The 24,064-nt window shown below is 45.2% G+C and overlaps 1 protein-coding gene across 8 annotated transcripts in view; it reads left to right on the forward strand.

Moving 5' to 3' along the window:
• Positions 1-24,064, forward strand: part of GLYCTK (glycerate kinase) — an 81,494-nt gene that overhangs the window by 31,013 nt on the left and 26,417 nt on the right. For 7 of the 8 annotated variants that reach the window (XM_029599490.1, XM_029599493.1, XM_029599486.1 and 4 more), the window contains one exon: positions 10,777-10,909. The exons of the other annotated variant lie outside the window; for it this stretch is intronic. The gene's annotated coding sequence lies outside the window, so the exon portion shown is untranslated. The remainder of the gene's footprint in view (positions 1-10,776; positions 10,910-24,064) is intronic. 8 annotated transcript variants of the gene reach the window in all.

The following is a 24,064-nucleotide window of genomic DNA, read 5'->3' on the forward strand; positions in this document are numbered from 1 at the left end:
ATTTTTCAAAATAAAAATAAAACAAACGTAAACAGAATCCATGCCAAAATGACAAATATCATCAATATAAAAAGTAAAATAATTCAATGGGTTGCAGTTCTTGTGTGCATAGTTCACCATCTCTTATCTCTTCTGCTGTGATCTGAATCCATGCCCAATATGCCCTCCCCTTGCAGGGTGGGAAAATTCCCCTCTCAAAATCATGTCAAGGGCAAGAATTAGAAAAAAACCCCCTCCTTGCTTAAAAAAATAAACTGGATACCAACACTCTGTTGTGCACTAAGCTCTGCCCCATAGTTAAATGGTCACAGTGTTGAAGCAACTCAGAAATCCAGGCCTTCCAGCAAGGGTTCTACTAGCTCTCCTGTTAGGAGCCAGTCAACATCTCCAAAAATCTCATTTTCTCTATGTAGAGATCCCTTGGGGTCTCCGCTAGATGCCCCTAGTCCCAGCCCTTGAGTAGTCAGCTGCATTGGGACAAACATTTCATTACAGCATCTCCCCCAGAGGTTGTCTGGAACTGGAAGTCCCTTAGGCACATAGGGGGCTAGTCTGTGTGAGATTAGGGCACATGGTAGGATGTACATCATGTGTGCTCTCTGAGTTAGGCCCCCAGTCTGACAGAGGTAAAGAGAGACATATGTCTTGTCAGTTCCTTCAATAGCGCTGGAAGGAAGAGGGATATTAATTTTTTTACAGTTTTTTCTGAGTTTTACAATTTTGACCTGTTCCATTCTTGGCAGGCTGAATCCCCTGCTCAGGGTGATCAGGAGGGACTGTATACCTTTTTGACCTACATAAAAGGAGGTTGCAGCACTCAGGGTGATAAGAGATTCTGATTCAAGTTTTTGCAAGTTTTGCATTTTTCCATCTTTGGGGAAAGGGAGAATTTTTCTGTTCCCTTCTTTTCCCCTGAACTAGAAACTAGAACTGTTTCCAGTTCAGGCCTTTCCTCCTGGGAGGTCAGCTTCAGTCTTTCAAAGAGGAGTCATCAGAGGAGAAACATCTGGAGACACCCCATGAAGTCTCCACCTTGGGACATAGGACACTGCCAGGTGAAGTTTGGGATTCAATGTGGACCTCAGGTACTAGGAAAAGGGATCCAGTCACTGTTAGAATTCCCCAGCCCACTCGGGACAATTATCTTTCCTTACCATGGAGGAAGCCCCTGCCTGGAGAAACACTAACCCGCCCCCCAGCCCTATCTAAACCCGCCTCTGACCTTTATCGTCGAAGTTACACCTGCCTCCGGGCAGGCGTAACTTGCGCACGCCGGTTGGCTGCGGGCGCGCCATCCCGCAGCAGGGCCGCAACGGAGAAGGCCTCGGCCCCGCCTTCGGAATGCCCCCGGACCGCCCCTTTTTTGAAGCCCCGGGACATACACGCGACCTGGAGCTTGTGTGTGCCGCCGAGCCTATGCAAGATAGGCTTGGCGCACGCAGGGGCAGGTTTTCGGGGGTTACGCTCGTATGTTACGCGCGTAACCCTTTGAAAATCTGCCCCTTTATGTTTTGCATTCATTGATTCTTTTAAGAGGAGTTACAGTAAATTATAATTTGAACACCCATCCAGTGAGTACTGCCTGGTTTGTAAGTGTACCTGCCCAGAAGAGCTATGGTAGCCCCCACACATGGGAGAACACTACTGCCTGGGCCAAGATTAGCCTTCACCCCCACAGAAAGGACCCACACCTTGGGGATACAGGAAAAGGGAATAAGAAGTGTGAAGACAGCCCCATTTATAAACTCTTTTATGGCCCTTCAGGATACATGCCATCTGCCAAGAAAAGATTACATATACAAAGCTCCTCAGTCAGGTGAGCCGTGAGGCCTACCAGGAATGCCTCAAAAAATACACCTTGCTTCAGGATAGTCTGTCTTTGAGAGCTTCTTCTCCAAGCCTCTTCTTGAGAGCCTGTGCACCCAGTATATTTATTTTATTTAAAAAATTTTGTATAACATCATTCATATAAATACATCATAACGGTTAACAAAAAAGTAAACATAAAAACACAAGGTATATATCGAATATTATAAATACAATAAAAATCTTACATTAAAAGGGGAAAGGGAGACAATTTTCTAGAAAGATGGTATAGGCATAAAATAAGATTATAGATCTTAATATCTTATAATAAAGGGCAAGACCCATCCTAAAAACAGGAAGATCTAACTATGGGAGAGAATACCAAAAAGTTGTCATGAGTGAAAATTTAGTGAGGTTGTGAAGTCACCGTCATTAACTTACGGAAAAGTGCTTGGTGCATTCTGTCAACTCTAATTTCTTTAGTTTCAAAAACCTGCAAAACTAATGTAAATAGCATCTAAACTAATATTTGTTTTGGCCCAGCAGTTTCCTCCTGTTCCTTTAGGCTTGCAGCTCAGTTAGAACTATTATCCATTGGACTATGGCACCACAATCCTTTATTCACAACTATCTGTGCTTTCTTTCCCTCCTTATTTATTTTTTATCACTCACCCCCACCCCTCCCCACTCAGCCCCCACTTCTCAGCCCAGCCATCACAGCTGAGGGCCACAAAACACTGCTCCTTGTAGAACCCACCTAACCTCAATCCTAAATGCAGCCAGTAGATACCACTTTTGTACAAAGACTGGGACTGCCCCTATCCCAGGGGCTGTCAGTGCTGCCTACGCAGCCCTAGCCAACCTGGAGATCTGACCGAAAAATCAAACCTAGATCCTTCACAAGGCAGCACACAGCCCTGCCACTGGGCCAGTCCTTTTGAAGTTTTTAACATCTTATCTTCTGTTCCTTCTGTACTCATCATTCAAAGATTGTTGTCTCTCTTGAATTTCAGTGTCATCCAACTTCTAATCTCTTTATTTCCATTTTCCAGCAAGATTAGTCTAATCTTCTTTTAATCAGTTTGAGATTCTAGCAATTCTTCAGTCTGATTCTCTGCTTCTGAAACTCTCTCTCTTAAAACTTCAATTTCATTTCTCAGCTTAGTACTCCATGTAGTTTTTTTTTTTCTTAATGAGGCAAATTCATCTATTGTATCTTTAAGAACAGATTTAATATCCATTTTTGTTGTAGACTCATTTCCTATCACTTATGAACCATAAATGCTGAAAAAAAATGAGTACAGAATTGAAGCTATGACACAGAAAATCTTAAATATTTAAACACATACAGCCGAATTTTAAAACAGCCATGCACGTAAAAAACGGGTATTAACGTGCATGGTTGGGCCTTGCGCGCATTTTCAGAGGGGCCCAGCCATGCGCATAACCGCTGTTACTCGCAAAAGTGCCAGGCCCAGGGAAAGGGGAGGTCCGGGGGCGGAGGGGCGGCAGCCATTTGCCACTGTGCCGGAGAAGCGCGCACACCGGCAGCCTGGCAGCTGCTTCTGAAGAGGAGCAAGAGGTAAAATAAAAAAATTTGGGGTTAGATAGGATAGGGATAAGGGGCAGGGAGGAGAGGGGAAGAGGGAGGAAGGTCAGTTAGGTGGGTCGAAAAGTTCCCTCCCAGTCCGCGCCTTAATTGGAGCGGACAGGGAAGGAACTGGGAGAGGCCCGATTTTGTCACCGCGCGGAGGTTGCATAATTTTGACCCCCACCCCCCCTTGCGTGTGCCGCCCACACATAGGTGCGTGGATTATAACAATCGGCGTGCATGTGCACCGGCAAGCATGTTATAAAATCGGCACATGCATGTGCGCGCGCCGTGAAGCGCACGCACAGGGACGCGCGCGTGCATGTTATAAAATCTACCCCACAGAATATAAGTGCATAAAGAACTGATTTGGTTTAAGCATAATAGTTATTTTAGAGTTTTATAGAACCTTGACAGGAAGTGATCTCACGCTAGCATGGCTGGACACAGTCCTCATATGACACTAAAAACAGCATTTTATTAAATACAAACCAAGTTTTAGAAAAAAAATCTCAAAAATACTTATCTGTTAATGAGAACATGTAGTACTAGAAAAAATCCCAGACAGCCTGATGCAGACTGTGTGTCTCAAGGACATGCCTTACTTGGCCAGCACACATAATGTACTGCATAAAGCAGTTTGGGCTTCACAGAGACTATAGGATGGAGACACTGTTAGTATCTCTATGAGATAATATATATATATATATATATATATCTATGGGAACTGGATAGTAAAAAACCTGGAATACTTGTGCAGATGGATATTACCTCTGCATCTGATACCATTCCCATAATAATTGGTTGATGAAATTGCATGGGGTAGGTTCGGTTTGGGTGGAGTAGTGTTAAGATGGTTTCAGACATATTTATTTGGGTGATAGCAGTAAATCAGATTCAATAAATCAAGTTCAGCATAGTATCCCATATCTATGTGTGTACCACAGGGATCTTCACTATCATCTGTATTATTTTAAAATTTACATTAGAACCCTAGCAGATGTTATGGATTACATAGAAACATAGAAATGACGGCAGAAGAAGAGCAAACGGCCCATCCAGTCTGCCCAGCAAGCCATGCACTCTTTTTTTTTTTTTTTCTCATACTTGTTACGCCTGGCTTTTAGTACCCCTTAGTTCCATTTCCCCTCCACCCCACCACCAATGTAGAAAGCAGTGCCGGAACCGCATCCAAGTGAATATCTAGCTTAATTAGGGGTAGTAACCGCAGCATTAAGCAGGCTACACCCATGCCTTTGTCCACTCAGACTATGTAATTCAGACCTTATTGGTTGTTGTCCATATACAGATCGTCTTTTCCACATTCCCCCTGCCATTGAAGCAGAGAGCTATGCGTTGAAAGTGAAGTATTAGACTTTCTCCCCTGCCGTTGAAGCAGAGAGCTATGCTGGATATGTATTGAAAGTAAAGAATCGGCTTATTTGGTTTTGGGGAAGTAACCGCCGTAACAAGCAAGCTACACCTCTCTTTTTTGTGAATGCAAATCCTTTTTTTTTTTCCACATTTTCTCTTGCTGTTGAAGCCTAGAGCAATGATGGAGTCTCATTAACCGTGTGTATGTACATTGAACAAGGGTATTATCTCCAGGTAGTAGCACTCATTCTCGCGAGCCACATTAACAATCAACAAATATTGAACAAGCCTAATAATTGGCAATACCTATAGCCTATGTCCTCACCGGTAATTTTACATACTCTTATCCACCCCTCTGCTTTTTTTTTTGGAGATGGCAGCCCTCCATCCTTCCGCTCCGTGAAGGTGGTATACCATTGGCATCCCGCTCCGTGAATGCCACTCCAGCCTTCCGCTCCGTGAAGGTGGAACACCGACCACTGGCATCCTGCTCCGTGAATGCCTCTGTGGCTACTGCTGCTCTGTGCAGTGTTCTGCCTCCTCCTCCCACCCCTGGCCTTGCGGGCCCCGGTTATTGATCCCTGCGTCCGCTACTTTTTGTGGCTATGACAACTCCCCCCCCCCCCCCCCCCCAACAACAAGACCTTTAATTTGGGCTTCAAGGGCTGCTGCTTCTCCCTTTTACTGCAACAGGTCTAAGGCGATCTCTAGCTCAGCCTTTCTGCGCACTTCGGCTGTGGCAGCAGCGGCTTCCTGTTGTTCTTCTATTCTGAGCCCTTCTATCTTGAGGGCTGCTGCTTGTTCGGCATACTGTATGCGAACCACCCCCTCTTCATTCACGTCCTCTAGATTTGATGGATCCACAGTGTTTATCCCATGCCCCTTTGAAGTCCTTCACAGTTTGGGTCTTTACCACTTCCTCCGGAAGGGCATTCCAGGCATCCACCACTCTCTCCGTGAAGAAATACTTCCTGACATTAGTTCTTAGTCTTCCTCCCTGGAGCCTCAGCTCGTGACCTCTGGTTCTGCTGATTTTTTTCTGACGGAAAAGGTTTGTCGTTGTCTTTGGATCGTTAAAGCCTTTCAAGTATCTGAAAGTCTGAATCATATCACCCCTGTTCCTCCTTTCTTCCAGGGTGTACATATTTAGATTCTTCAATCTCTCCTCATATGTCATTCGATGAAGACCCTCCACCTTTTTGGTCGCCCTTCTCTGGACCGCCTCCATCTTGCCTCTGTCTCTTCGGAGATACGGTCTCCAGAACTGAACACAGTATTCCAGGTGAGGCCTCACCAGGGACCTGTACAAGGGGATAATCACTTCCCTTTTCTTATTCGATATTCCTCTCTCTATGCAGCCCAGCATTCTTCTGGCTTTAGCTATCGCCTTGTCACATTGTTTCGCCGACTTCAGATCATTAGACACTATCACCCCAAGGTCTCTCTCCTGCTCCGTGCACATTAGCCCTTCTCCCCCCATCGAATACAGTTCATTCGGATTTCCCCTCCCCATATGCATGACTCTGCACTTCTTGGCATTGAATCTCAGCTGCCATATCTTCGACCACTCTTCCAGCTTCCTTAAATCCCGTCTCATTCTCTCCACTCCTTCCGGCGTGTCTACTCTGTTGCAGATCTTAGTGTCATCCGCAAAAAGACAAACCTTACCTTCTATCCCGTCCGCAATGTCGCTCACAAAGATATTGAACAGGACCGGTCCCAACACCGATCCCTGCGGTACACCGCTTAAAACCGCTCTCTCTTCAGAGAAGGTTCCATTTACCATCACACATTGTCTTCTGTCCGTCAACCAGTTTGCAATCCAGGCCACCACCTAGGCACTCTCTCCTAAGCTTTTTATTTTATTCACCAGTCTCCTGTGTGGGACCGTATCAAAAGCTTTGCTGAAATCCAAGTAGATGACATCGAGTGCTCTTCTTTGATCCAATTCCATGGTTACCCAGTCAAAGAAGTCAATCAGATTTGTCTGACAGGATCTTCCCCTGGTGAATCCATGCTGCCTCTGGTCCATCAATTCTCCCGACTGTAGATAGTTCACTATTCTCTCTTTCAACAGTGACTCCATTACTTTTCCCACCACCGAAGTGAGGCTAACCGGTCTGTAGTTACCAGCCTCTTCTCTGTTCCCACTCTTGTGAAGTGGGACCACCACCGCTCTTCTCCAATCATTCGGCACCACTCCCGTTTCTAGGGATCTATTGAACAGGTCACACAGCGGACCCGCCAGCACATCTCTGAGCTCCCTCAGTATCCTGGGATGAACCTCATCAGGCCCCATGGCTTTGTCCACTTTCAGTTTCTCCAGCTCTTCCCATACATTTTCTACTGTAAATGGAGTTACATCTACTCCACTCCCCTCCAGTTTCTTGTTAACTAGGGATGGTCCTTCTCCAGGGTCTTCCTTAGTGAACACAGAACAGAAGTATTCATTTAATATTTCTGCCATTTCTTCATCTCTCTCCGCACATTGATCCTTTCCAGCTTTCAATTTCACTATACCACTTTGAACTTTTCTCTTTTCACTGATGTATCTGAAAAATGTTTTGTCACCTCTCTTTACCTCCTTGGCAATCCTCTCTTCCGCTTGACTTTTTGTCGTCTTGATTAATTTCTTCATCTCCCTCAGTTCTACCAGATATTCTTCTTTGTGCTCCTCCCTTTGGGATCTTTTATATTTCTTGAACGCTGTTCTTTTGGGGGGTAATTTTCAAAAGCAGTTACATGCGTAAATGTAGCTACTATTGTAGCAATTTTCAAAAGCCATTTACTCAAGTAAAGTGCACTTATGTGAGTAAATCCTATAGACAAGTCAATGGCATATATTGTAGCAATTTTCAAAAACCCACTTACTCAAGTAAAGTGAATTTACTCCAATAAACCTGGTTTTTACTCGAGTAAATGCTTTTTAAAATCAGGCCCATAGCCTTTATTTTGTCAGCCACCTCCTTTGAGAACCAGATAGGTTTCTTTTGTCTTTTGCTTTTCTTTACTTTTCTAACATATAGATTAGTTGCCTTGGTAATTGCTCCTTTTAGATTGGTCCACTGTTGATCCACATCTCTCTCGTTCTCCCAGCCTTTTAGTTCTTCCTCCAGGTACTTCCCCATTTCATCAAAGTCCGTGTTTTTGAACTGCAAAACTCGGGTCTTTGTGCTTCTTTTCCGTATCCTTTTTGTGATATTAAACCATACCGTTTGATGATCACTGGTGCTGAGGTGGGCACCCACCTGGACATCAGAGACAACATCTCCATTAGTGAGCACTAAGTCGAGTATAGCTCCTTCTCTCGTGGGTTCCATAACCATTTGTTTGAACAAAGCTACTTGCAGGGCATCCACTATTTCTCTACTATTATTAGATTCTGCAGATGGAATTCTCCAGTCTCCATCTGGCATATTAAAGTCTCCAACGATCACCACTTCTCCCTTCTTTCCCATCTTATGGATGTCTTCAACCAGATCTCTGTCCAGCTCTTCTTTTTGGTTTGGAGGCCTGTAAACCACTCCAATAAAAATGGATGTCCCATCTTTTTTTAGGTCGGCCCATAGTGCTTCTTCGTTGCCCCATCTTCCTTGCAGCTCAAATGCTTGGATATTGTTTCTAACATAAAGAGCCACTCCTCCCCCTTTCCTATCCTCTCTGTCTTTCCTTAACAAGTTATAGCCTGGTATTGCTGTATCCCAGTCATGAGATTCCGTAAACCACGTTTACGTGACAGCAACAAGGTCCAAGTCCGCCTCCACCATAAGGGCTTGCAGACCTGGGATTTTATTGCCCAAACTACGAGCATTTGTGCTCATAGCTTTCCAGCTTTCTTCATTCAGGTTACTGCTGTTCCTGGACTCCTCTTGTGACCTCTTTAGTTGAGTTTTGTTATCTCTTGGGTATTTGTTTTAAATTTTATGCTGATGACATGCAATTTTTTATACCTAGCTTAATTACTGATGAATTTCCACTCACTGAACTATCTCAGGGTGTGGCCAATATTAATAATTGGATGGGAGTGCATAGTAAAACAGTAATTTTTGTGATTAGGTAAAAGTTATTCTTTTGTTTTACCTGCAGATTTTAAATAGCATGATTATTCTGTAGAGTTGTGTAATGAAGCTCGTAATTTGGGAGTGATGTTAGACTCTAGCTTTTTAAAGGCTCAAATTAGTAATGTTGCAGAAATATCCTTTTTTGTAAATTGAGGATGATTCGATCATTAAAGTATCTTTTATCAGTTGATGATTATTGGTAAGTGGTTGTACTGAGTACTCTTGATTATTGCTTAAGGTTTTGGAATCAGTGCAGAATGCAGCTGTCCATTTGATCTTTGGCTTACAATGGGGAGTTAGTTTGACACCGCATAGGAAAGATTGCCAATGGCTGAGAGGATTCAGTTTAAGGTATTAGCTCTGATCCATATCTAAAGAAGTATTGCTTCTTTAATAGACTGAGTTTTTATATGCCTTTGCGTACTTTATGAACATCGTCCCAGAGTATGTGTGCATTCCCATCTGGTTCTGGTCTGTCAGCTAACAGACAACTATTTAACAAACTTTTCATTGGCAGTTCCAACTTTGTGGAACTCTTTACCTTTAAGTGTGCATCAGGAGAAAACATTTAAGTTTTAGAAAGAAAGTAAAAGCCTTTCTTTTTAAGCAGGCATATATAGATTTTTTGGCATAACATTTTACAGTGGCCTGTAGCTGAAAAGTACAGTGTTGTTTTTTAATTGTTTTTATTTTATAGTTATTTTTTATTTTGTTTGTTTTATATAGTGTGCTATTTTATAACATGTTATGTATGTAAATATGTAATCCGTGTTGAACATAAGAAAATAGCGGAATATAAAATGACAGCACAGTGCTCGATGGAAAGAAGATTGAAGACATCATTGCCAGTAGCCAGCAAACTATTTGAGACTGATCGGAAAGGCTGCAACACAAGAGGCCAATGTTTAAGTTAAGCTATAATGTATCTGCTAGGGAGTTGTTTGAATTGAATGTTGGTGACCAATGCGCATAAAACCATTATCAGGAGATTGAATGAACTGATGAGGGCTGCATACCTGCATCCACAAGCTTGCACCCCCCACTTATATCATGAGGATCTGCAAGTGACTGAACAGCCAGCTTCACAAGGCTGCTATGGACACAGGGCTCAGCTGAAGGGCCAAACAATCCCTCCTGTTCATGTACATGTCCAAGAATGGAGAGTACAGGATCTGTGGAGAACGGTACTGATGGAAACCCTGAGAAAGCAGGCACACCTGTTTGAACTTTGAAGCCAAGCGCGACGGCCATGAGAGATAACAGCCCAGACAGAGATCAGCAGCTGAAAGCACAGCAAAAGGCTTGACTATACTTTCAGTGGTTGACACTCAGAGTCTCCTAAGAATCTTAATCTGTAGGACATTTACAGTAGTGCATATACTTAACATCTGTAGCATCTCCTTTTTCTTTGTTCACTTCTAGGTGGATGTCACCTTTTGGCTGATTGTTATAGTTCACTGTTTTCTACTTCCTGTCTGTGTTGGTTGCTGCGTAATACAAAACAACATGGCACTCATTTGCTAGCAGCTTTCCATTGTCTTTCTTTCTATACATGAAACAGATATGTGCATGCATTTATATTTTATAACTTGCTGAGAATTATTGGATTGGCAGATTTATAAATAATTTGAAATAAGTAACATGAATAAGGCTTATGGTTCCGATTTCTTACTAGAAAGCAAGGCTGCAAGTCCCTGTCTCCAGTGGGTCAGGGTCAGATCCAAGATTCTGAGTCTTTCCCTTGTTACAAAACTCTTTGATAATCCTACAGGACACTGCCTGCCCGTAGCCACCCTGCGCAGCAACTGCTGGTTCTTGCGTTTCCAACAAGAGACGCTTCTAACAGAAAACCCCCAGACACAGGACAGTCTCCCATTTTGCAGTAAACCCAGAGAAGATTTGGGAGGTTGTCCTGTGTTTAATTATTAATGTTTCCTTCTACAGAGGCGACCTTGGGACCGGATTTAAAGAAAACAAATCAAAAACTTCTGGACACACGAACAGCAGTACTGCAGTCATAGACCAGCATTCGTCAGTCATTTCATCCAAACACGCTGCTGCAAAGGAAACCCAGAAGGTAATTCTGCATTAAAAAATAAAAAAGGAAGAAGAAGAAACGCTTTAAGTGTAGCAGTGAAAATTATGCTCTTTGTAAAGAAAAAACATGTGTTTATTAGCTAGACCGACAGTTTTCTATTTTGGAGTTAGAATACTGGCAGAGAAGAAGCAAAGTGTGTAGAAATGTGTGAGTGAAATGGTACTAGTGTGTGTTGCACGTGTTCTAGTGATTAATTTTGGGAGTTCTTGAAGTGTTAGTGCCGAGGGCAGTTGGTAAATGAGGAGTTAGCAGTGAGTAACTTGGAGTTTTGGGTGTTGTTACCGAGGAATAGCAGTGCAGTCTCTGGTGCTTCTAGTGGTTTTCAGTAGCAGTAAGTACCTGGGGGAGTTCTTGCAGTTTGAGTGAAGCATTTTTTTTTTTATTTATTTAGCATTTTTCTATACCGACTTTCCAATAACAAAATTATTGATCAATTTGGTTTACATTTTAAACAATAACAACAATGACAAGTAAATGTCTTACAATGAACAGGTCGAATTAACTTGGATTAAGATATATGGGGGTAATAACATAATTAACATGAGCGGTGCCTAATATAGGCTAGAGGCTGGGTTTTAATGATAGACTGCCAAAGATAATAGTCTGCCAAAGATAATAGACTGCCAAAGATCATGTGATTTCTAGAGAAGATCTATATAGTTCTCTAGCGTGTTACCACTGAGGGGATATTGGCAGGGATATTTCGCAGGTTGATGTTATGGGAAAGCTTGGTTGAATAACCAAGTCTTGAGTCTTTTTTTAAATGTAGTGGAGCATTGCAGTGATCTGAGCTCTGATGGGAGAGAGTTCCAGAGTTTAGGCCCAGCTGTGGAGAAAGCTCTTTTACTTGATGCTGACTTCATCGGTGGAATTTGAAGGTTGTTTTTGTAGGCTTGTCTCACTGGTCTGGAAGATGTGTGGAGTTGGAGAGGGAATGTGAGCTCGAGTGGTGCCAGGTTGTGTATTGCCTTGTGGGTTAGTGAGAGCACTTTGAATAGTATTCTGAATTTGACGGGAAGCCAGTGTAGGCTTTTTAAGATGGGTGAGATGTGGTCTCTTTTGTTGGACTTGGTTAAGATCCTCGCTGCAGCGTTCTGCAGCATCTGTAGCGGTTTTATGGCGTTGGCAGGGAGACCCAGTAGAAGTGAGTTGCAGTAATCTATTTTCGTGAGAATGATTGCTTGTAGCACTAATCGGAAGTCTTTGAAATGTAGGAGTGGTCTCAGTCTTTTTAAGACTTGTAATTTGAAGAATCCATCCTTTACGATGTTATTTATGAGTGATCTATAATTCATTTGGTTATCAAGTATAACTCCTAGATTTCTGACTTGTGGGGTTATTGTTAGTTGAGTTGACATGATGGTACTTGGAAGTGTGTAGGTTCCGTTTTGGGAAATGAGGAGGTATTCTGTTTTGTTTTGATTAAGGATCAAGTTGAGGTTAGTGAGTAAGTTGTTGATGGCTTGTTGGCAAGAGTTCCAGAAGTCCAGAGTTTTTTGGAGAGATTCAGTAATTGGAATCAGTATCTGAACATCGTCTGCATATAAGTAGTGGACGAGATTCAGGTTGATGAGGAGCTGGCAGAGTGGCAGAAGGTAAATATTAAATAAGGTTGGAGAGAGTGATGATCCTTGTGGGACTCCTAAGTTGCAGGTGACTGGTTGAGATTCTTCCTTGTTGATCTTGACCTTATACTGTCTGTTCTGTAGGAACGATTTGAACCAGTTGAGGGCCTTATCTCTGATGCCAATTTCTGCCAGGCGATCTATTAATGTGTTGTGATTGACCGTGTCAAAAGCTGCTGTTAGATCTAGGAGGATGAGAAGACACGGTTGTCTGTTTTCAAGTTTAAGTAATATAGAGTCCGTTAATGAGATTAGGAGGGTTTCGGTGCTTCGAGATTGGCGGAAACCGAACTGTGATGGGGAAAGAATTTTGTGGTCGTTTAGGTATTCTGTTAGTTGTTTGTTTGCAACTCGTTCCAAGATTTTTGCGATGAATGGTAGATTAGCTATTGGGCGAAAATTGGCTGGGTTTTCAGGAGAAAGATTAGGTTTTTTTATGAGTGGTTTTATGATTGCCATTTTTAGTGGGTCAGGTACAATCCCGTGAGAGAAGGAGCAATTTATGATTTGTGCGATGGGCTTGGATATGATTTTAGCATGAAGCATTGAAGCATGAAGCATGAAGCATTTTAGCATGAAGCATGAAGCATTCCATTTTTCATCTACATGCTAGTAACAAGTTCCAGATAAAATGTTGGTACGTACACCAAGAGCAATGGTTTCTACTAAGGCATAACTCTGTATACTATGAACTGAGAGTGCTGAGTGAGAACTACTATTGGGTATCGATGAGTAGGGAAGGTGGACTTCTGCTACTTAGGAGTTATGTTAGTGAGTAGCTCAAGTTGCTGTAGGAAGAAAGGTGGGCCATCCGTTTACAAAAGGAGTTTTGTGAGATGGTAAGATCCAGGGACGGTAACTTTCATATGGGCGCACATGTGCATGCATTCGTTGGCTGGAGCGCAGGGACGCAGCTATATGCGCATGTTTTAAAATAGCCTGGCCGTGCGTACATGTGCGCTCAATTTTAAGTGGGTGCATGCCTGTGCGCGCAAATGCCACTTCTATTGCATAAGAGGGAGGCACACGCACTGTTGCTATTGCCCGTTTTACCAGTTTGCCCAGTTAAGGATTAGGTCTTACAAACCTCCCTAGTTTAACCCCCTTACAAACCCCCCTTCCTTCCTCCGTTAGCATATCCAGCTTTCCTTTGGGTAGATCTGTCTTGAGTCTTTTGTGTCTTACAACTTTTTCCAACTCCTTCTGGGCTTCTCTGAGTGAAGACCTCTAGCCAAGACTCCTTTTTCAGCCTTGGTTACTTCCAGAGTCTCTCTCTCAACAGTGTCACATTAGTTTGATCCTGTAGTTTGACCTCTAAGGGGTTCTGCCCCAGTGAATGTATAACCAGTCCCTATTCCTTGGTAGCACTGGTATCTTCTCCAACCTCACCACTAAGAGAGAAATCCACCTTGGTTTCTGAAATTTGTGAGACTAGGAGTGGTTCAGCCAGTATAGGGAACTGCTGCAGCTCTCCACAAACACAGGTCACTGTTGCTGGAGGTTCCTAATCCCTGTAGCCTTGATTGACTTGCTCCCTCCTCCTTAGGGGTTGCTCCATTCCCAATTCAACTGGTGCCTGTGCCTGAGTTTCATCCACCTCCTCCAAGCACCAAGACCAGAGCAAGGAGCGCTACCAAAGTCCGTCACTCAGTTGAGACCCCTGTTTTCTTTGCCCTCTTTGGGACATGCTTTATCGGAGTAGTGTCCCCTGCCATACTCTGCCGCCGTCGCACCAGCTCTGGGTGGTCTTCAATCAGCCTGTAGGGCTCCAGGAACGCTCAAAACCGGAGCTAGCCCTTCTGGCTTCTCCACCTGGGCTGGCCTCTCTGGCTTTTATTATTGTCTCAGTCCTCTCCTCTTTCTCGGTGCTCTCCAGCTGCTTTGCAACTGTGGTATTTGTTGTTCTTGCAGCAGCATTAATAACCTTTGGTGCTTTTCTCTCAGGGTCTGGCTCAGCCTTTGCATCTGCTGCTGGGTCTTAAAGACCTGTTCCTGCTGTCACTGCTTCTGCACTTTTCTTTCTACAAAGATTTGGCACCAAGTTTGTCTTCATGGATCCTGGCAGAAACCTTTTCGGCAGCCCTGCCTTTGTTCACATTCACAAATGTTCCCCTTTTCCCTCAGGGAAGCACTCCAGCAACACAGAGGGTTTTCAAACACACATGCAAATACCATTTCTTCTCTCTCTTTTTCTTTCTTAGAAAGGGAACAGGCAAAACACAATCCCTTTCTTTTCCCACACTAACTCACTTTAAATACTATATACCTGGGTGGAAGAACTATCTTCCTTAGCCCATTATAAGCTCAAATGTTCAAGCAGCCAGGCCCCCTGGGAAGTTCTCTTTTCTCTGAGTGTATATATATTGTTTCCAGTGTGCCTCTCTGGCATATGCCCTGCTTCTCTTAGCTCAGAGGAGAAAAATTCTCTCTCTTTTCTTCTTTTCCTGTAACTCAGCTTCTGCTCTGTGCATCCATTTTAGAGCAAACAAATTTTCAGTGAAAAAAAATTCTCTGTCTTTTCTCTCTTTTTGGAGGCTTGGGCTTATGCTTCTGCAGTCAGTCCCACTGTTCCCACCATCTGTGGCATAGCACGAGCAGTCTGTGGCCTTTTCTAGAAGACAAAATTAGTCTGAACTCTAGCTTTCTCATAAATATCTTTATTCTTCACAGCCACAACACAAAAGTACTGCTTACCTCACAGTACAACAGGCAGGGGCTACCTTCTACTCTTTCCCAGGGCCTCTGTTTGCTCTTCTCCAAGCCTAAACTATATTCCTGCTCAGGGGAACCACTCTGCTCTCAGAATGCCTTGTCTTAAGGTGGACTGGAGCCAGACCCCTGGGTTCAGTCCTTTAAGGTGTTCTGAGGGTTTCCTTGGTGCACTCTGTCACAGATGGAAATTGAGAAGGGAGGGCAGAGTACTGGGGATCAGACCATGAGGAAGGAGTAGAAAGAGAGAGAGGACCGGGAATGTTGGCAGAGGGAGGACTAGAGATAGCAGGTGAGAAACAGAGGACCCTGAATTTGGTGAAAGGATGGGGGGAGGAATTCAGGGAGATAATAGAGGAGAAAGGGAATAAGAATTGAAGGAGAGAGTGCAGGTGGAATGGAGAAAGAAGAGCATGCAGGAAGAGAAGAAGGAAAATACATTGTTATAATATTTACTCATAAGAACATAAGATATGCCTTACTGGGTCAGACCAAGGGTACATCAAGCCCAGTATCCTGTTTCCAACAGTGGCCAATCCAAGTCACAAGTACCTGGCAAGTACCCAAACATTAAATAGATCTCAAGCTACTATTGCTTATTAATTAATAGCAGTGTATGGCTTTTTCCTCTTTTTTTTTTTTTAAACCCAGTACCACTAACTGCTGTAACCACATCCTCTGGCATTGAATTCCAGAGCTTAACTATGCGCTGAGTGAAAAAGAACTTTCTTCAATTTGTTTTAAATGAGCTACTTGTTAACTAGTCCTTCTATTATCCGAGAGATTAAATAATCGATGGATATTAACCTTTCAAGTCCTTTCATGATTTTATAGACCTCTATCATATTCCACCTTAGTTGTCTCTTCTCCAAACTGAACAGCTCTAACTTCTTTAGCTTTTCCTCCTAGGGGAGCCGTTCCAAGCCCCTTATCATTTTGGTCTTCCTTCTCTGCACTTTCACCAGTGCAACTATATCTTTTTTTTGAGCTGTGGTGACTAGAATTGCACACATTATTCAAAGTGCATTCTCACCATGGAGCGATACAGAGACATTATGACATCCACTGTTTTATTTGCCATTCCCTTCCTAATAATTCCTAATATTCTCACAGGACAAGCAGGATGGTAGTCCTCACATATGGGTGACATCAGGATGTATCCCAATCACGGAACACTTTTGTCAAAGTTTCTAGAACTTTGATTGACACCTACTGGGCATGCCCAGCAATGCACTGACCCTGCATCCAGCAGGGGTCCCCTTTCAGTCTTCTTTTTTCCGCGCAGCAGTAGCCACATGGGTTAAGGAGCTCTCTGGAGATTCCTGACAGGAATTTTCCTCACGGAACTTCATTCAAAAATTTTCAAAAAATTCTACCCCATAGGGATCCCCCTATCGATATCTATACTCTGCGGTTGAAAGGTAAGGTTTTACCCTTGTTGCGGTCAATTCCCGTCAAGTTATCCCTTCGGGGCCTATTGGCCATCAACCGCACCGCGGCTAAATTTTTGTCGGAGTCATGGCATCGGGTTTTCGTCGGTGCCCCAACTGTACTCGAACAATGTCCATCACTGACCCGCATGGGGTCTGTGTTATGTGTTTGGGGTCCGGCCACGATGTCCTTACTTGCACCAAATGTGCCCAAATGACACCTAAGGGCCGTAAGGCTCGTTTAGAGACGATGGACTTTCTCTTTCAGTTAAAAACCCCGACTCCATCGATAGCTTCGACGTCGTCCAAGCCAGTGCCATCGACTTCTCGCTAGCATCGGGACACCGCTGCTGTTCGACCGGCGTCGACGATTCCAAAGGTGTCGATTGCCTCCTTGCCTCCTCAAGAAAAGGACCGAGGAGAACATCGTGAAAAGCGTCGTCACCGGCATCGGAAGGCTCAGTCCGTCGATGCATGCACATCCTCGGCATCGATGTCGACAGAGCCACTGACAAAGAAGCCCCGTCCAGAAAAGGCCCCATCCTCTTCTGTAACCGGGTTACCGAGGCGTTCCTCACCTTCAGTGGTGCCGGGATCCGCGATTCCACCTTCACCGGTGGACCCTCCGGCTACGCCAGGGCTGCCTTCTACTCCGGTGCCGGGGTTCCATGCCCTAGGCTTCTGTGAGGAATTGGATTGGATGATCCAAGAGGCCATCGGTAAAGCACTTCAGGGCTTCTAACCTCCATTGATGCCGGTACCAGTCCCCGAGCCGGGCACCGATCCAATTCCCGTAGCGCTCGCACCGCTACTGGGTAGACTGGATGCGTTGATCGGTGCCCTGCCTCCGATAGAACCAAGTGCACCGGTGGGTCCAGTGCCTTCCACACCGATTCCATTATCCTCGGATGATGAGGAAACACTGTTACCCATTCCACAGTCTGGAATTTTACCACCGACTCGTCCATTGAAGGCACCGAAGGACCGGTGACACCATTGATGCCATCGGTTCCACTATCTGTGCCTCTATTGATGCCGTCGGTGCCTCCTCCGATGCCGACGATGCCTTGTCCTGGTCCTTCAAGATTAGCACCATTTCTCCCTGCTGGAGACCCACTAGGTGCTGGAGATCAGCCCTATAATCCTTGGACTGATGATTCGTCCCAGGATACGGATGATCTGTCATCAGAGCACTCTCCCCCAGATGAAAGACGACACTCTCCACCAGAGGATCTGTCTTTTATTAATTTAATCAAGGAAATGTCTGAAACCATTCCTTTTCAGCTTCAAATGGAAGAGGACTCTAAGCACAAGATACTGGAAGTACTCCAGTTTCTAGATGCTCCTAAGGAAATCATGTCTATACCCATTCATGAAATCCTGCTTGATCTCCTGAAGAGGAACTGGGAACACCCATGTTTGGTCCCACCGGTCAACCGCAAGACAGATGCCACCTATCTGGTGCAGTCAACTCCTGGGTTCCAAAAATCACAGTTGGGTCATCATTTTATGGTTGTCGAATCAGCCCAGAAGTAGGCATGACGTTCATAACCTCATTCCTCCATACCTCCAGGGAAGGAACAAAAATCCCTGAATGCTTTTGGCAGACGAGTCTTCCATGGCTCCATGCTCATATCTTGCATCGCATCTTACCAGTTATACCTGACACACAGTATAACAGAGACCTTCTTAAAAGGATCCAGGACTTCTCTGATTCTTTACCAGAGCAACTCCAGGCTCAACTTCATACTCTGGCTCAGAAAGGTCTAGATGCGGGAAAGCACAAGGTCCGTGCTGCATATGATATCTTCGACACGGCCTCTAGAGTATCTGCAGTAGGAATTAGTGCCAGAAGATGGGCCTGGCTCAAATCATCGGACTTAAGACCAGAAGTTCAAGACAGGTTAGCAGATCTACCCTGTGTGGACGACAATCTCTTCGGGGAAAAGATCCGAAAGACCGTGGCGCAGTTGAAGGATCATCATGAAACTCTGCGTCAGCTTTCTTCTGTTCCGTCTGAGTTTCCGTCTGCCCCTAAGAGAACTTTCAGACGTGACTCTAAGCGGCCGGCCTACAAGCCAAGGAAGTTTTATCCTCCGGCTTCTAGAGGATGCCCTTCCAGACCTTATCAAAAAGGTCAATCCAGGCAGACTCTGTCTCAAATGTCTCAGCCAGCTTCTCAGCCTGGACCAGCGTCAGGGTTTTGACTCCTTCCTAGAGAATGTAAGCCAACCTCCTCTTCCATCCATACTGGTCGGCAGTCGACTCTGCCACTTCAACAGCGCTTGGCATACAGTCACCACAGACCAGTGGGTACTGGAAGTAGTCACTTAGGGTTTCCACCTAAATTTCCTGACTATTCCAGTGGACTCTCCGCCTCGGCTGATGTGGGGGATGTCCGACCACTCTCCCTCGCTCGAACAGGAGGTCTCATTCCTCCTCAAATCCCAAGCAATAGAACCAGTGCCCCTCTCCCAGCAGGGGAAAGGGTTTTATTCCTGGTATTTTCTAATACCAAAAAAGTCAGGTGGCGTATGCCCAATACTGGACCTCCGCGCCCGAAACAAATTTTTGCAGAGAGAAAAATTCAAAATGGTAACCTTGGTCTCTCTACTTCCTCTTCCACAAAGAGGAGATTGACTATGCTCTCTAGATCTCCAGGACGCTTACACACACATCTCAATTACTCCATCTCATCGCAAGTACTTGAGATTCCTGGTCGGCCCCCGTCATTTCCAATACTGTGTATTACCATTCGGCCTGGTGGTGGTCGCAGCCTTCCTCAGGAATCAGGGTGTGCATGTCTACCCTTATCTCGACGATTGGTTGATAAGGGCTCCGACTCAGCAGGGCATACTAACCTCCCTGCATCTCACTATCAACACCCTGATTTCCTTTGGGTTTCTAATCAACTATCCCAAATCCAAGATAGTTCCATCCCAAACCCTATCCTTTGTAGGGGCCGACCTAAACACTGTATAGGCGAAAGCCTTCCTCCCCCAGGATCGCGCTTTCGCCATAACATCTCTGGCTCATCAACTGCAGACTCGAGTATCTTCAACTGCTCGTCACTTCCTCATAATGCTGGGTCACATGGAGTCCTTGGTACATGTCACTCCGATGGCTCGCCTCGCCATGAGAGTAATGCAGTGGATTCAAGCTTGTCAACCAATGTCCAGCATTGTCTAGGTTACCAAGCAGCTCTGTCTGTCACTAGCCTGGTGGATGCACCACTCCAATCTCATTCAAGGCCTTCCATATCAGGCTCCAGATCCTCAAATTACCTTAACAACAGATGCATCCAACCTCGGGTGGGGTGCACAAGTAGGCAACCTGCAGACTCAGGGAACCTGGTCTCTAGAGGAAGCCAAACACCAGATACATTTCCTGGAGCTATGGGCGATCAGATATGCCCTCAAGGCCTTTCAGGATTGCCTATCAAACAAAGATATCCTGATTCAAACAGACAATCAGGTTGCGATGTGGTACATCAACAAACAAGGGGGAACGGGTTCCTACCTCCTGTGTCAGGAAGCTGCACAGATATGGGCATGGGCCCTTTCCCGCTCGATGTCCCTCAAAGCAACCTACTTGCCAGGAGTGGACAATGTTTTGGCAGACAAGCTAAGTCGCACTTTCCATCCGCATGAGTGGTCGCTCAACCCTGCGACAGCAAACACAATATTCCAACATTGGGGTTACCCTCGCATAGACCTCTTTGCGTCGATCCACAACCACAAAGTAGACAATTTCTGCTCTCTCATTCGCAGTCACCACTCGCAACCAAGAGATGCCTTCGCCCTCTCCTGGGCCAGCGGTCTCCTTTATGAGTACCCTCCACTTCCTCTGATTTCAAAGACTCTCGTGAAGCTCCGGCAGGACAAAGGATTAATGATTCTGATAGCTCCCCATTGGCCAGGCCAGGTGTGGTTTCCAATCCTCCAGGACCTATCAGTACGCCGACACATTCCTCTGGGGAAGGATCCCCTTCTAATCACTCAGAACGAAGGGTACCTGCTTCACCCCAACCTCCAGGCTCTGTCTCTGACGGCTGGATGTTGAAAGGTTAATACTCCAACCTTTTAACCTTTCAGAGTCTGTATCCCGAGTCCTGGTGGCTTCACGAAAGGCTTCAACGAGAAGGTCTTATCGCTCTAAATGGAAGAGGTTTACGGTCTGGTGCACTTCCATGTCCATAGACCCCTTCACTTGTTCCACTGCGAGGTTCCTAGACTATGTCTGGCACCTGTCAGAGTTAGGTCTAAAAACTTCCTCTATCAGGGTGCATGTTAGTGCAGTGTCTGCGTACCATAAGGGTACAGGTAATGTTTCCATTTCCACCCAACCCTTAGTATCACATTTAATGAGAGGCTTGCTCCATTTAAAACCTCCACTGCGCCCTCCTGCCCCTGCTTGGGACCTTAATGTGGTTTTGGGGCAGCTCATGAAACCTCCGTTTGAGCCTCTCCACTCCTGTGATCTCCGCCATCTCACCTGGAAGGTAGTTTTTCTTCTTGCGATCATGTCTGCTCGCAGAGTTAGTGAATTACAGGCATTAGTTACCTACCCACCTTACACTAAAATTCTGCATGACAGGATAGTGCTCTGCACTCACCCTAAATTTTTGCCAAAGGTAGTGTCGGAATTTCATATTAACCAATCTATTATCCTACCTACCTTTTTCCCCAGGCCCCATTCAAATCCAGGAGAACAGGCTCTGCATTCCTTGGACTGCAAACTTGCTCTAGCTTTCTATCTGGACCGCACGTCGGCCCACAGGAAATCCACTCAATTGTTTGTTTCTTTTGATACCATCAAATTGGGAAATCCTGTGGGAAAGCAGACCCTCTCCTCCTGGTTGGCAGAATGCATTTCTTTTTGCTACCAGCAAGTAGGCATTCCTCTACAAGACCGTGTAAAAGCACACTCAGTCAGGGCCATGGCGACATCAGTAGCACACCTCCGTTCGGTGTCGCTTCCTGATATTTGTAAGGCTGCTACCTGGAGTTCCCTCCATACTTTCGAAGCCCATTATTGCTTAGATAAGGCTGGCACACAGGATTCCATCTTTGGCCAGTCCATTCCACGCAACTTGTTTTCAGTTTAACTTCCCAACATTCTTCCACCGACCCGTTCAGGGTTCAGGATGCCCTCCCAACCAAATTCATCCCTGTTGTTGTGCCTGTTGCACGTCTTTAGGTGCATTTGGTGCTTTGCTCAGGCATCCTCAGCTCGGTACTCACCCATATATGAGGACTACCATCCTGCTTGTCCTGGGAGAAAGCAGAGTTGCTTACCTGTAACAGGTGTTCTCACAGGACAGCAGGATGTTAGTCCTCACGAAACCCACCCGCCACCCCGTGGAGTTGGGTTCGTTTACGTTTTCTTATTTTATTTTTCGCATGTACTTTTACTATAACACGAAACTGAAGGGTGACCCCTGCTGGATGCAGGGTCAGTGCATTGCTGGGCATACCCAGTAGGTGCCAGTCAAAGTTCTAGAAACTTTGACAAAAATGTTCCGTGATTGGGCTCCATCCTGATGATGTCACCCATATGTGAGGACTAACATTCTGCTGTCCTGTGAGAACACCTGTTACAGGTAAGCAACTCTGCTTTCTGTTTGCTTTTTTGACTGCTGCAGCATACTGAACCGATGATTTCAGTTTATTATCCACTATGATGCCTAGATCTCCTTCGTGGCTGTTGACTCCTATGATAGAACCTAACATTTTATAACTATAGCACTTGTCTACGTTAAATTTCATCTGCCATTTGGAAGCCCAATCTTCCAGTTTCACAAGGTCCTCCTGCAATTTATCACAATCCGCTTGAGATTTAACTACTCTGCATAATTTTGTCATCCACAAATTTGATCACCTCACTCATTGTATCCCTTTCCAGATCATTTATAAATATATTAAAAAGCATTGGTCCAAGTACAAATCCCTTAGACACTCCACTGTTTACATTTTTCCACTGAGAAAATTGACCATTAATCCTACTCTCTGTTTCCTGTCTTTTAACCAGTTTGCAATCCACAAAAATACATCACCTCTTATCCCATGACTTTTTAGTTTTCTTAGAACCTTTCATGCAGGACTTTGTCGAATGCCTTCTGAAAATCCAAATACACCTCATCTACTGGTTCAACTTCGTCCACATGTTTATTCAGCCTTCAAAAAAAAATGTAGGAGATTTGTGAGGCAAGACTTCCCTTGGGTAGATCCATGCTGGCTAAATAATATTAAACCAGATCTATCTACCGTATTTTCCGGCGTATAAGACGAGTTTTTAACCCCTGAAAATCTTCTCAAAAGTCGGGGGTCGTCTTATACGCCGAGGGTCATCTTATAAGGCGAATAATTACCGCATTTTTCGCTCCATAAGACGCACTTTTTTCCCCCAAAAGTGGGGGGAAAATGTCTGCGTCTTATGGAGTGAATATAAAAAAAATAAAAATCTAACAAAACACCCCCCCCAGACCTGCCAAAAGTCCCTGGTGGTTCAGCGGGGGTCCAGGAGCGGTCCGGGAGCGATCTCCTGGACTCGGGCCGTCGGCTGCCAGCAATCAAAATGGCGCCGACGGCCCTTTGCCCTTACTATGTCACTGGGGTCGACCAATAGTAACGGTAGCCCCTGTGACATAGTAAGGGCAAAGGGCCGTCGGCGCCATTTTGATTACTGGCAGCCGACGGCCCTTTGCCCTTACTATGTCACTAGGGTTGACCAATGGCAGCGGTAGCTCCTGTGACATTTTGATTGCTGGCAGCCGACGGCCCAAGTCCAGAAGATCGCTCCCGGACCGCTCCCGGACCCCCGCTGGACCACCAGGGACTTTTGGCAGGTCTTCGAGGGGTCAGGAGGGTGGGGGGTTGTAGAAAACGAATTTGGCAGATCTTGTGGAGGGGTCAGGAGGGTGGGGGGTTGTATTTAATTAATTTGGCAGGTTTTGGAGGGGTCAGGAGGGTGGGGTGTTGTATTTAATTAATTTGGCAGGTTTTGGAGGGGTCAGGAGGGTGGGGGGTTGTATTTAATTTGGCAGGTCTTGGAGGGGTCAGGAGGGTGGGGGTTGTATTTAATTAATTTGGCAGGTCTTGGGGGGGTCAGGAGGGTGGGGGAAGCTGAGGGATTAGTTTTAAAGGGTCGGGGTGGGATTTTTGTTTATCGGCTCGGGCGCAGCCGATTAAAAAAAAAATCCCGATCGGGCCGGACGAAAAAAAAACACGATGTGAATCGGAACCGGAATCAGAACCGATTCCGGTTCCAATTCACATCTCTATTACCGGTACCTCCTTCTCTGCCTCTCAGATCTCGCACATGTACGTCTGCACCGCTTCACTGCAGTCCTCGGGAGCGAGATCTGAGAG

Source organism: Rhinatrema bivittatum, chromosome 4 (assembly GCF_901001135.1).
Source record: "Rhinatrema bivittatum chromosome 4, aRhiBiv1.1, whole genome shotgun sequence".
Lineage (NCBI taxonomy): Eukaryota > Metazoa > Chordata > Amphibia > Gymnophiona > Rhinatrematidae > Rhinatrema > Rhinatrema bivittatum.